The sequence below is a fragment of the Pseudorca crassidens genome, chromosome 11, assembly GCF_039906515.1.
Source record: "Pseudorca crassidens isolate mPseCra1 chromosome 11, mPseCra1.hap1, whole genome shotgun sequence".
NCBI lineage: Eukaryota > Metazoa > Chordata > Mammalia > Artiodactyla > Delphinidae > Pseudorca > Pseudorca crassidens.
The window spans coordinates 91,780,856-91,794,423 of record NC_090306.1 but is presented as its reverse complement, the minus strand read 5'-3'; the positions used below and the strand labels follow the sequence as shown (position 1 = coordinate 91,794,423).

At 46.6% G+C, this 13,568-nt stretch overlaps 1 protein-coding gene and 1 pseudogene across 3 annotated transcripts in view; both read left to right on the top strand.

Annotated features, from left to right (window-relative positions):
* Positions 1 to 13,568, top strand: part of SYN3 (synapsin III) — a 458,022-nt gene that overhangs the window by 407,641 nt on the left and 36,813 nt on the right. The gene's annotated exons all lie outside the window — the stretch shown is intronic.
* On the top strand, positions 9,420 to 10,676 carry LOC137203002 (CDC42 small effector protein 2-like; annotated as a pseudogene).

Below are 13,568 nucleotides of genomic sequence, written 5' to 3'. Positions count from 1 at the left end.
GTGAGCCTCTTAGGAACGATGAGGGTGATGATGATTTATTGAGAGCGTGCTATGTGCCAGCACTGCCTGAGGACTGGACACAGGTTAACTTACCCCTCTTATCTAGAGCGCCTGAGTTGGGTACTAATTACCACTTTACAGTTGAGGGAGCTGGGAGATAGAGGTCAAGTAACCCCCTTTTGGCATTTGGTGAGCCAGAGTTCAAAGCCAGGCTGTCTGGCTTCAGAGACCACACTCTTAACCTCAATTTACATTTTAAAATTAACATATAATTGACACATAACATTGTGTAAGTTTAAGGTGTACGACATGTTGATTTGATACATTTATGTATTGTAATATGATTACCACCTTAGCGTAGCTAAAACCTCCATCGCATCACATAATTATCATTTCTTTTTTGTGGTAAGAACGTTTACAGTCTACTCTCTTAGCAACTTCGAAATATATAATACAGTATTGTTGACTATAATCACTTCACTGTGCATCAGATCCCCAGAGCTTATTCATCTTCTAGTTGCATACTTACACCCTTTAACAATATCTCCCCGATTCCCCCCCACCCAGCCCCTGTAACCACCATTCTACAATCTGTTTCTATCGAATGGCTTTTTTTAGATCCCACATATAAATGAGATCACACAGTATTTGTCTTTCTCTGCCTGATTTGTCTCTCTCGGCATAATGCCCTCAGTGTCCATCTATGTTGTCACAAATGGCAGGATGTCCTTCTTTCTCGTGGCTCAGTTACACACACACACACACACACACACACACACACACCGTAAATTTTTTTATCCATTCATACACTGACAGACACAGGCTGTTTCCATATCTTAGCTATTGTGGACAATGCTGCCCTTGGTTTACTTTTATAACCTAAGCTAGCATGTTCATTTTGAAGCCAGGAGTTCAGAGAGGGAAGGTTACTTGCCCAAGGTCACCCAGTGAGGTCCCTTCCCAGCCTCCTGGCCCTCAGTGTTCTTTTTCTTGGTTTTGGTTGGTCGTGTGCCCCTGCCATGAAAGCCCAGGCTGATGGTCCCGATGGGAAGGAGGGACCCTGGGCGGCTGGCAGACAGACATGGCCCGAAGCAGTGAAATGTCCACAGAGAGGTGGACATAACAAGCCTGGCTGAGGGAGCATCTGCTTTGTTTGCCTGGCTTAGTGTGTTTTCATCACAACGATCTGGAATCTGATCCGGCTAGGAGGCTCCGAGGCTCCCTTTATTCTCCTGTTGGGCAGAAAAGAGAGTGGGGTGGAGCAGCTTAGCCAAGAAGTGCTGACGGGGAGGCAGAGCGGTCAAGTCCAGGGTCGAGACACTCCCTGTGAAAAGCCCAGACAAAGGGGGGTGCTAGGCAGGGACACAGGGGAGATGGGCTTGCAGTCAGGGCCTGTCACATAGAGGGCGATCATTTCACGGTGAGTCAAAACCCTGCAAGTCAACCAAGATGGTGCCTTGCCCGAAGGTCGAGTTCTCAGACCCCAGAAAGGAGATTTACTAAGCATGGCTTTCAGGCAAGTAAAAAGCAGACCTTAATGAGCTCTGCAAGGAGCCTGCTGCCCTCTGTTCAGCCCACAAAGCCAGGAGGTCATGCAAGGAAGGTGAGAAAGGGCAGGAGAGAGGTTCCAGTTGGGTCAAGGGAAGATTCCGGCAACTTTTATAAAACCACTAGCAATGGTGCTATTTGCTATTCATTGTGGAAGGTCTCTTATGAGGAACCACTGAATGAATGCCTTTTGAAATTAAGTGTTAGGGGGTTGTCTCTTCAACACAACTGGGGTACTTCTCTTTGTCAGATAATAGAATCACTGAGTCTGGGATTGGAAGAAGCATTAAAGGTCATCGACCAGCCTCATGCTTGACTTTGCTCCTACAATACCCTTTTCCAGCCAGTCAGCCATGTTGCAGGCTCTGTGGGAGTTGCCGGGGTGTAGTAATCGTAAGGAATTTGAAAAATCAAGTGCGTTAGTACAAATAAAGGTATTAAAGACTGTGGCTTAAGTGTGCAGGCAAATGGCTTCTCAAACCAAACCCCAGAATTAGCAGATTTGCCCATCAAACACAGACATTGCTGGGCTGCCTCAGGCTTCCCCATGTTGGGCCTGACTCAAAACACTTACAGTCTGGGAAGCAGAGCAGATTACATGCTGTTTGTGGGAAAGACAGCTCCCAAAGATAAAGGAGAAGAGAATGGGCTGGGCTCCTACGTGTGCCCCGTTTCTCCTTCAGACCCTCTGATCTGAGTCTGTCACACCCTTTGAGGAGGAGTGAATGACAGGGGCAGATGGGCCAGCAGTGTCACTCCCTCCACATGGAAGGAAACTGCAGGAGTTTGGAAATAAGAGAGTCCCCTGATAGCTTTCCCCCAACCTAAAGGTACGCTGCTGCTGCTGAAGAAAAGGACCCCGTGCCCCCAAGTCCCTTCGGAGGGAAAAATCGTGCCTCAGACAAGAGCCTCAACGAGAACACCTTCCTGCAGACACACCCATGGGCCAGCAAAGCAGGTTTAGACAGCCAGTAGCGAGTAAATGAATCGACCCTGAAGGTAACAGAAAATTCCACCTCAAACTGGCTTAAACACTCTGAAAGCCTGGGGATTAGTGTCTCAGTGTCACCGAGGTCCTAGGCTCGTTCTGTCTCTGCTGGCTGGCCTCAGGCCCAGCTTCATTCTTGGGCAGCTTCCTCTGTCCTACCCTGGCTGCTAGTGGCATTCTGGGTTATATGCTTCGTGCCTCCCTGTTCACGTCCATCATGCAGTGAGATGTTCTCTTCTGCCTCATTGAGACAGTTTATTCATGAGTCCAGCCCTGGGCCAGTGAGAGAAGCGTGCTGTGTTCTGATTGACTGAATGTAATCAGGATTCACCTCTTGTATGGGGAGTAGCTTCAGTTCCCCCTGAAACCCATGGTTGAGTGGAGATGGGTAGATACCTAAACAAAATTGGGGTTCTATTAGGATGGAGGAAGCGGGGAATCGATATTGAGTAGACTCTGAGATGGGGACTTGCTACACGTTGCACATTAGGGTCTGCACTTGGGAACACTGCCTTGGGAAGTGAGGGAAGCAGGATTAGATTAGGCAGAGGGAGAAGTTGAACTGCAGTGCAGTTACAGTAGGGACCTCAGCTGGCTCCATGAGGAGTTCCAGAGCTGAGATGGCCCTTCAGAATTGTCCCAAATCATGGCAAGGGACTGGGCCCTTGAACTCCTGCCGCAATCAGTCACTGGATGTGGGCTGTCCTAGGAATGTGGTGTTAACTTGGGCAAGGCATCTCCCCTTAGCTGAGGGCAGTTCCTGGGGAGAAATGCGGCCATGAGCCCTCAGCAGCCACCACCCCAGGCAGCTCAGGGAACAGGTGCCTCTGTCCTTAAGGGGGGATCCGGGTGGCACACCACAGGATTCACTGCAGAAGGCAGGAACCGTCTTAGAGTATCTGTCTCTGCTGAGAACCCAAGGTGGGCTCTGGGGTGACATGGCAGTCCTTCCCATGATGCCCTGCTCTGAACACCTCCAGCTTCCCCTGAGCAGCCACAGGAGGGAACTGAACATGGAGGCACTTTGCAAACCAGGCAAGAAGAAAGGAAGGGAGGAGAGAGGGGGAGAGAATAGGAGGGAAGGACCTAGACTCACCCTAAGGAAGAGAAGAGGGCTGAAGAGCAATCGAGTGGCCCCTGAATGACACCCAGATCCATTCTCCTGCACAGAAAAGTCCAGAGTTCTGGGAAGCCTCAGCCCACTGGGTTCCTTAACAGGATGGTGTCACAGAGAGAGCTGTGGTTCTCCTCCTGCCTCCGTGGCTGTACCTTTGTCCTCTCTGCCGCTTCCCTCTAATCTCCCCAACCTCTACACCCTGGCTCGTAAGGCTTAGTCTTCTGACCCCCCTCTAGCTCCTCCCCGCCCGTAGGCTGTTTCATTCAGTTCCATGGCTTTCAGAACCATCTGTACATCCCTGACTCATGAATTTAAATCTCCAGGGGAGCCCTCCCTTCTGAACCCCAGACTTGCATGACCAAACATCCACCAGGACCTCGGAGGATGGACACAACCGAGCACTTAGTTTTCCCCCCAAACCAGCTCTTTCCACAGCCTTTCCCATTTGGGGAGGAGGCAAGGGGGAGAGGGGACCCATCCTTCCAGTTGCTCCAACCAGAAACCTTGAGCTCATGTTTCAGTCCTGCATTTCTCTCACATCCCAGGTCCTACCCATCAGCAAATCCGTTCAGCTCTACCTTCAAAATATTTCTAGAATCTGCCACCCTGCTTCAAGCCACTGATGTCTCCTACCTGTGTTGTTAAAGTAGCCTTCCAACTGGTCTCCCTGCCTTTTAGCCCTTGCTTTAGTCTTCTCACAGCAAAGGAATCCTTTTAAATTGTAAGCCAATTGTGTCATTTCCCTGCCCCAGCCCTCCCTGGCTCCCCCCAGCATCAGAGTAAAAGCGGAAATCCTCCCAATGGCTCTGGACCCCATGTGACTTGTGCCCCTGCCCCACTGCTCTGATCTGCATCCACACCAGCCTCCCTGCTGCTCGTCAGACACACTCAGCAATCCAAGGTCAACCTCAGGCCTTGGCACTCATCCTTCCCCTCCTAAGGTAGGCCTATCACTCGTTCCTTCATTTCCTCCAGGTCTCTGCTCAATGCCATCTTATGAGGGAGAACTCCAACAACCTCGATATGAAATCACATCCCCACCCTAACCCCTGTAAGCCCCACCCACTTAGCCTAATTTATCTGCCCCATAATGTTCATCTCTACCTAATATGTCATATATTTATTTGTTTACTAACTTCTCAACCCCATCAGTGTATCCCTGGTGCCCACGACAGTGCCTGGCTTATAGCAGGGGCTCAATATTTATTGAATGAATGGCTGGGCTTTGGAGTCAGACAGACTTTGGTTGGAATCTCAGCACTTCCACATGCCAGCTCTGGGTCCTGCAGCCAATTACATAACCTTGCTGGGCCACAGTCTTTTCGTGTGTGAAATAGGGAAATAATAGTTCTTACTACATAGGATTGTTACGAAGGCTATGTGAATTAGTATGCAGCTGTTAGAATGGCACCTGACTCATGAAAAGTACTCATTAAGAGTAGCTGTCATGGTCCATCATTATTGTTATTACAATCATTGTTATTATTTATTCACCAGATGAGTCACGCGGTCCTAGCCCAGTGCCCCACCCCAGCCCCCAACCTCTTCTCTCCAGCCAGAGGTGGAGTGGGTGATTCAGGTGGTGGCAGCCTGCTCTGTGAGTCAGCTCTTAGCCTCAGCCATGCCGGGGTCCCTGGCATAGGCTGCCTTGGCCAAGGGGCCCTTGGGTTGAGTCATCAAGGCCATGATTCCGGCTGGGGGACACCTCAGCTGTGGAGTTTGGCTGGCAGAGTTTGTCCTCCCCAGGTCCTTCCAGGAAGGGACTGGGCACCTGCCCCATTGTGCTCTCAGGAACTACCCTTTGCCAGCTCAAGTCCATCTGTCAGTAGAGTTTGCAAAAAGCCAGGTGAGGATACGGGGTGCGGGGGGCGGGGGGAGAAAAAGATAGGAAGGAGAAGAGTTGCCTCGATCCTTTGCTTTCAAAGCAGGGCAATGTCGTGAACAGATCGTGGGGTTCTGAACTCACCAGACCAGATCTGAGTCTCTATCCCTCCACTTACTAGCTGGGAAACCTTGGACATGTCCTTCGCTTCTCTGAGCCTCATCTGTGAAATGGGGAGGATAACATCTCCCTCTCATGGATACCAGGAGGATTGACTGAGTGGTCATGTCTTCAAGTCCCAACTCCTTAACGAAGCCTTCTCAGATCTGCCCTATATGGTCTCTGAGTTTCTGTGACTTTTGTAAAAGAGGAGGAGGAATTCCCTGTCTCCCCATTTCCCCCACCTCCCACAGGAAAGGGAGAGACCAATCTGATACGTCCTTCCTTTATTCATTCAACAGCTCTTTTTTTTAATGAATTTATTATTTATTTATTTTTGGCTGCATTGGTTCTTCGTTGCTGCGTGCAAGCTTTCTCTAGTTGCGGTGAGCAGGGGCTACTCTTCGTTGCAGTGCGCAGGCTTCTCACTGCGGCGGCTTCTCTTGTTGCAGAGCACAGGCTCTAGGCACACGGGCTTCAGTAGTTGTGGCACGCGGGCTCAGTAGTTGTGGCTCACGGGCTCTAGAGCACAGGCTCAGTAGTTGTGGCTCACGGGCTTAGTTGCTCCACGGCATGTGGGATCTTCCCGGACCAGGGCTCAAACCCGTGTCCGCTGCATTGGCAGGAAGATTCTTAACCACTGCACCACCAGGGAAGTCCCCATTCAACATCTCTTTATTGAGCACCTACTGCATGCCAGGTGCTGTGCTAGCGCTGGAAATCATGGGCTAGTGGGAGAGGCAGATAGGGTATATATGAGCAAAGAAATACAGTTGTAAACTTTACTCAGTACTAGGCCAGAGAAGAACGGGTTGTTAAAAGAGAAAAACATGGCAGAGCTGTTGGAGGAACTTCTGAGGTGGTGACACATGAGCAAAGCTTTGAGGAATGAGAACGAGTTGGCCGTGCAAGGACAAGAGTGGAGAACCTTGCAGAGAGAGAACAGCACATGCAAAAGCCCAGAGGCAGAAAAGAGCTGGGGTAGTTGAGGAAGTGCCAGTGTCACCAGCGCATGCAGAGAGCCTGAGAGGAGGCTGGGAAAGGGGCCGGGCCCACATGGGGCCCACCTCCTGATGTCCTTTGTCTCAGGGATCAGCCTTGCATGGCCTGTTCCCACTGCCTCAAAACAGTTGCCTCGTTAATTTTTTCCAGTTTTATGGTTGTTTACAGAGACAGGGCTCGGGTGGGTACATCGTGACTGGAAGCACTTAGGGTTGTTTGTGAAGATTAAATGAGATACTGTAGGTGGACTGTGTAGTACAGTTCCTGGCACATAGATAGTGCTCAATAAGAAATAGATATCTTGAAAGAATACATGTGAAAATAACGAGATACATATAAAGCCCTGCGCCAACACCCACTTCAAACTGTTTCTTTGTGATTTAAAAGAGAAGAGAAGCTTTGTTTTTAAATTCATCCTCTTCTTCATAATCATGACAAAGAAAGTTGGAGTAGAATCCATCACCTCATCTGGGAAACCTTCCCTGGCACCCACCCCAGGGTGCATCAGGGTCCCTGTGCTGCACACCTGGCCTCTGTTGCAACATCCATCACCCTCTGTTGAATTGCCTGTCCGTGTACCTGTCTCTCCCATGGACTGAACTCCTCAATGGCAGGGACTGTGCCTTGATTATCTGTTTAATACAGCACTTAGATAACATTTTATTTTATTTCAGATACGTTCAAGGACGAGTCCAAATAGTCTCCTTACACTCGTTAACTAACCCACATTTGACCTAAGAGCCTGGTCCTGATGAGTCAATCTAGAACAGAATTTACATCATTTTAAAAAGCACAGTATCCTTGTAATTTTCCTAAAATAGGGACTGGTTTAAAGCACAGATGGGTTTATTGGATATCCCGCCCCCGTGGGTTTCTCAGACCTACGTTTCACAGGAGGAGCAGACAGGCTGTTCGCCAGGGATGTTGCACCAGAGGCTTGTGTTATTCACTGCTGGGGGGAGGGTGCCAAAAGTAGTAACATTAGGCCTACAGTTCCCAAACCCTGCACCCAACGCCCTAGGGCAGCAGAGTAGATTTTAATTTTCAAGGGAAACACAGCAGTTCTGGGCAACGGTCAGACACCATGCAAATTACTAGTCGAGGTGGTTCACAGTTTCAACATTAGATCACAACATGTTCCTTTCGATGACGTCACATCTTTGCAAAACTGGGTTTTGGGCGGTAGTTGTGCTAAAAGGCAAGTGCTCTGAAAATCAGTGTGGAGCAGGAAATGCGGGTGAAGAGCCCTCTTTGATTCTAAGGTTCGGGAATTTGTGCAGTGCCCAGCAAGCACACATATCTCATTTGTAAGTAATTGTAGTTATTTAAGAATGAAATAAAAATATTATGTGCATTGTTTATTTCAGTTACTAAGCTGTTAGAACATAAATATTTATTAAGCTTCTTAGCTCTAACTACTTAACAAATGAAGCTGCTTAGTACTTCTTTTGGCCTTGGAATGCCTTGAAATCATTCCTGAGATGGGCATCATAAATCCAGAAAGTCTCAGAATTTCTGCATTGGCTTCTTTGAAACTCACATTTACCTCTTTGAAGCTTTTGATGCAGAGCTCAGGAAAGATTCTGAGCTAAGCTCTGTAAGCATGGCCTGACTTTAATGACGTAAGCACAGAACCTACGCTTAGTCCTGCCTTGAGAGTCTAGGTGGGGCAAGACTGGAAAACATTTACTGGGAGGGAAAACTGAGATTTAGCTCTTCCCCTTCACTCCATCTAATTAGCTTCTTAACGAGCATAGACCACTTTGTAATGAGCTGGAAGAACCCCTTCCTGTTATAAAAACAGAAAAACAAGCATCCATTTGTGAGCCAGAGTTACGGTTTTATTATCTCGAACTAGGAGTGGCCTGAATATCCAGCTGGCTCAACCAGCTAATTATTGCCAGAAGGAGACCACAGAGCAAGTGTTCTGAAGCTACAGTTATTATTTTTGGTAGATCCCGTCTTAGCTTTTAGCTTATTCGTAAATAACCTGGTTCAGTAAATTGCCTCAAATAGTTAGCTTTGAAAAAAACAAGCTTGTCCCAGCCATCACACCAGATGGAGCGTGCTCCAAAGTGGGCCTTCTATGGGAACTTGAGGGAGATGGATGTGGCTGGAGTGAGCCGCCGGTCACACTTGCCCGAAATGTTTTCTAGGCTATTGAAATAGGGCGATGGACTTCAATTGCTCAAGTCTATCAAGTTGAATTCCAAACCTTCTTCTAGGAAGGATCTTGACCCCGTTCCCAGTGTTCACCTTTAAGAGGAAGTGGGATTGCCCTTCCTCAAGCCTGAATCCCTATTAGCCCTCAGCTTCCACAAAAAGATGTCAAGGCTCAGTTTTCTGCTAATGCTTGTGAGTGAGTCTCTTTTCCACCAGGAGCATCAGCCCAAGGGCCACTGCACCTCCTTTTCCCTTTGCCTAGATTCTCTTTACCCAGCTATTCCCATGACTGGCCCCTTCATTTATTCTTTCAGCAAATATTTATTGAGCATCTGCTGTGTGCCAAACACTATGCTGGGTGTCAAGGGTATAAAAAGGAACGATAATAATAGTTAACGTTTATTGAATGCCTGTAATGAACAAAGAGTTCTTCTAAACTATTTACATGTATCTCATTTAATGCTCAACAACAATCCAAGCCATCCACATTTGATCAGGAGTAGTTTCTTCATATTAACAAGTTACTGAGCGGCGAGCGCGCTGGGGAGCGCAGCTGCGGGCGTGGGGGGACAGCAGCGGCGGAGCCTGCCCGAGAGCGACTGTGGCCAGAGCGAGAGCAGTGGAGACAAAGGCTACGATAGGGCCAGTTGTGAGTGTGTGGATTTTTGAGTAAAACCTCGAACCCAAATGAGAAGAAACCTTCAAGGAACAACTTATACTGACAGTGAGTCTACAGTCATCTGTATGCATATTATGGAATGTTCTCAACCCAGAGATAGCTCTATTGACAAGGAGTGAGTGACTACCTGTTAAGGTCCTGAGTCAAGACAACAATTTTTATACCTTTCCTGGTGGTTCAGAAACTAGTCTCTGTAGAATCAGAAGCAAAGAAAGGAAACAATCTGACCTTTTCTTTGTTAGATTGACTATATAAGATACTTGACTTCCAGGAACAAAAACACAGAGAAGTAATAAAGTTATTATTTTGGCATCGTTGGACATATATTGAGAAGCCTGCTTTGTGAAGCTTCCTGAGTTGAGATTTGGAAACTTCACTGGTGCTCATTTATAACTTGGACTGTAAGCATGAGTGAATTCTGGTTGTGTTTCAACTGCTGTATTGCAGAACAGCCTCAACCTAAAAGGCGCCGGCGGGTTGACCGAGGTATGATTAGAGAGCCCACAAACTTTGTGCACACGGCTCACGTTGGGTCAGGAGACCTGTGTTCAGTGGGATGAATTCCATTAGCTCCATTCAGAACCAGATGCAGTCCAAGGGAGGCTACGGGGGTGGCATGGCTGCCAACGTGCAGATGCAGCTCGTGGACACGAAGGCCGGATAGCCCCAGACCCCTACTCCACGTGATGGCGTCTTGTTCACCCTGTTGTGATTACTCCAGTGACACGTTACTATTCTGCTCTGAAGAATCCTGCACTTCCTTCAGCTGGCATGCATGCCTTTGGACTCGTGGACAGAGTTCTTTGGATTGTGGCCTAATGATTGATTTTTATCAATATGGATCTGATTTTAGCATGATCTTTTTTGTGAATGCTAGCACTGTTTTGCATTTTTTCCCGCATTTTTAACAATTTCTCTTTCCAGCTCCAACCCCTCTGCCTTATGATTTTATTGGTAAGCAAAGAACTGCTATTTTAACTTGTCACCATTTATGTATATTTTGGAAGGTATGAGACCCATAAGCACAATGATCATTTCTATTCATTTGAAACTTCAGCAGAGTAGTATCTGCATGCTTTATGAAGCTGCTTGTGTGGGAGCCCATGGGATGCCCGAAATGAACATTTCCTTGCTGCCACGGGCTGATGATACTGCTACTATGAGAGAAAGGTTAGCTGTGGCACCAAGTCACATCAGTTTCACAAAAAAAGGCAATTTGTAGCTTATTTTAGAAGTATGACTTTTATTTAGAGTTATAATAAAAGAAAAGCTTGCATTCAAAAAAAAAAAAAACACGTTACCCACATTTTGCTGATAAGGAAAGTGAGACACAGAGAAGCTAAGTAAATTCCCCAAGGTCATGCCGCTAATAAGTGATGGAGCTGGGATTTGAGCTTGCACTCTTCAACACTCTGTTGTATTGTCTCCTAGCAAGACACAGGAGACTCTGGTTTTATTTGGCTTACATTTTAATAGAGGAGAGAGACAATAGCACATTAGCAAATAAGTAATTTCAGATAGTCAAAGATGGTAAGAAAAAATAGTGATAATTCAGTACAGACTTCCCAGGAAGGAGTAGCTACTTGATATCAGGTAGTTGGAAAAGCCTCTGAGGGGTCATCTGGGCTGAGACCTGAAGAAACCAGCCATGGGAAAGTATTCAGGAAAAGTATTCCACCAGTGGGAATAGCAAGTACAAAAGCAGTAAGTCAGGGACAAGTTTGGCTGAGTGCAAAAGAGGGATGACCAGGAACCAGATCATATAAGCTTTTCAACCTGGGCTGCACGCATTTGCCTGGGAAGCTTCCAGAAATACTGATGACTTGGCCCACACCCAGAGAGCCTGAGGAAATCAGTCTGAGGTTTGGCTTAGGCAAGAGGAATTTTAAAAGAGATGATTGCAGCAGTCCAAAGAGGGATGATGTGGCCTGCACCACGGTGGTGGCAGTGGAGGTGCCGCTCTCCTTCAGGCGCTGCTCTCTCCACACAACCCACCTGTGGCCACAGGAAGCACGTGCATCCTTAGCCTGGATAAACCAAAGGCAGGATGCTTACCTGCAGATGGCCTGGGAAGGATTCAGCACCAGACACATAGCAGTCTTGCTGGGCGTCCCGCTGAAGCTCCTACCAGACGTAGCACAAGGGAGGAGTGGTAGGCTGGCATAAACTTTCCTAAGAAATCACCGTCTCAGAATCTCTAATCTCCAGCAGCCCAACCTTGTAATATCAACGTGGGTGAATCTACCAGTTCTTGGCCATAGTGGTCTCTGTCACAGATCACTTTGGGAGGTGGCATCTTTGTCTTCTTGCTGCAGCTCTAGTTGAGACAGTGCATTCGTCAGGGTTGTCCAAAGAAACAGAAGCCATAAGAAGTGTATACGTAGATAGATAGATTTATTTTAAGGAATTGGCTCACGTGACTAATTTGTCTTCTAAAGTACAATTCAGTGGCTTCCTCAAGGAGGAACCATCACCACTGTATAATTCCAAGGCATTTTCCTCACCTCATATCCTTTAGCAGTCACTCCCCGTTACCCTTTTACCTCAGCTCCTGGCAACTATGCATCTACTTTCTGTCTCTGTGGATCACCAGCTTATACTAAAGCAAATCCCATATATCACATCCTTTCCTCTGTAAATATTTCAGTATGGGGACATCCCTGGTGGTCCAATGGTTAAGAATCTGCCTTCCAATGCAGGGAACGCAGGTTCAATCCCTGATCAGGGAACTAAGATCCCACATAATGTGGGGCAACTAAGCCCGTGCGCCACAACTACTGAGCCCACGCACTCTAGAGCCTGTGCACCACAACTAGAGAGAGGCCCACACACCGTGAGGAGCCCACATGCTGCAGCTAAGACCTGATGCAGCCAAATAAATAAATGAACAAATATTTTTTTAAAAATACTTCAGTATGAATTTCTAATACATAAGGACTTCTTTTTTACCGTAGCCAAATACTATTTTTACACCTAAAACTTTGGTAATAATTCTTTAATATCTAGTAAATAGTCAGTATTCAGTAGTCCTATGTTAACTGATTTTCTTTCATTATATCCAAATAAAGCCTTCACATTTCGCACGGTTGGAATGATGGAAGGCTCTTTTGATCTGCAGCAGTTCCCTTCGTTCGGTTTTGTTTTTCTTGTCATTTATTTGTTGGAAGGGGGGAGAAAAGGTCATTTTCCTGCAGAATTTCCTACCTTCTGAATGCAGCTGATTACAGCTCTGTGGTGCTCTTCCAGTGTCTGCATTTCTTATAACCTGGTGGACGAATATAGAGACTTGGTCCGATTCAAGTTCTAGGTTTTGGCAAGAATATTTCATAGGTGGTAGTGAGTGTTTCTCTTGCATATCTGTAGATGTAATCATGTCTGACTATCTCTCTTTTAGGATTTAAGACTGATCTGTGAGTTCAGGTGTTGTCTGCCTGATATACGCATTAGGGAGTTCTCCATCAGTCTTTCCCAATGGTCTTTGGCATTGATCATTGTTGCCTAGATCTGTTGTTGCAGTAACATAATTGTTGCAGAAGGCTGACATTCTCATTCTCTTACTTATTCTGCATTTATTAGCTGGCACTCATCTAAAAAGAAGAACTTTTCCTCATCAGTTTGGATGACTATACAGGAGATAGCTTTGGCACTGGATGAATAATTGCATAAATAACTAAAAAAAAAGCATTGATTGATGGTTCAAGGTCAGCAAAGAATCTCAACAACTATCTAATTAAAGATAAACAACTTTAGTTGAGCACCTACTAGGTGCCAGGCGCTATGCTAGGTAGGTCCTTTGACAGTCATTACAATTCCATTTAAAAATCATAATAATCCTGCAAGGTAATTGTTATAATCACCTTTAATAGGTAAGGAAACTAAAGCTCAGAGAAGTAACTTAGGTAAGATCAAAGAGCTGGATTACATGTATAGGAAGAGTGTACCAAAATCTTGAATGACATAGAGCTGAGAGGGAGAGTTAACAGGTCAGACGACAGAATCAATATTGGATTCCAACCAAGACTGGCAAAGGTAGACATAAAGTCCTACTCAGGGATTAAAACCACTCAAGTCCAAGCTTGGAGAGATGTGG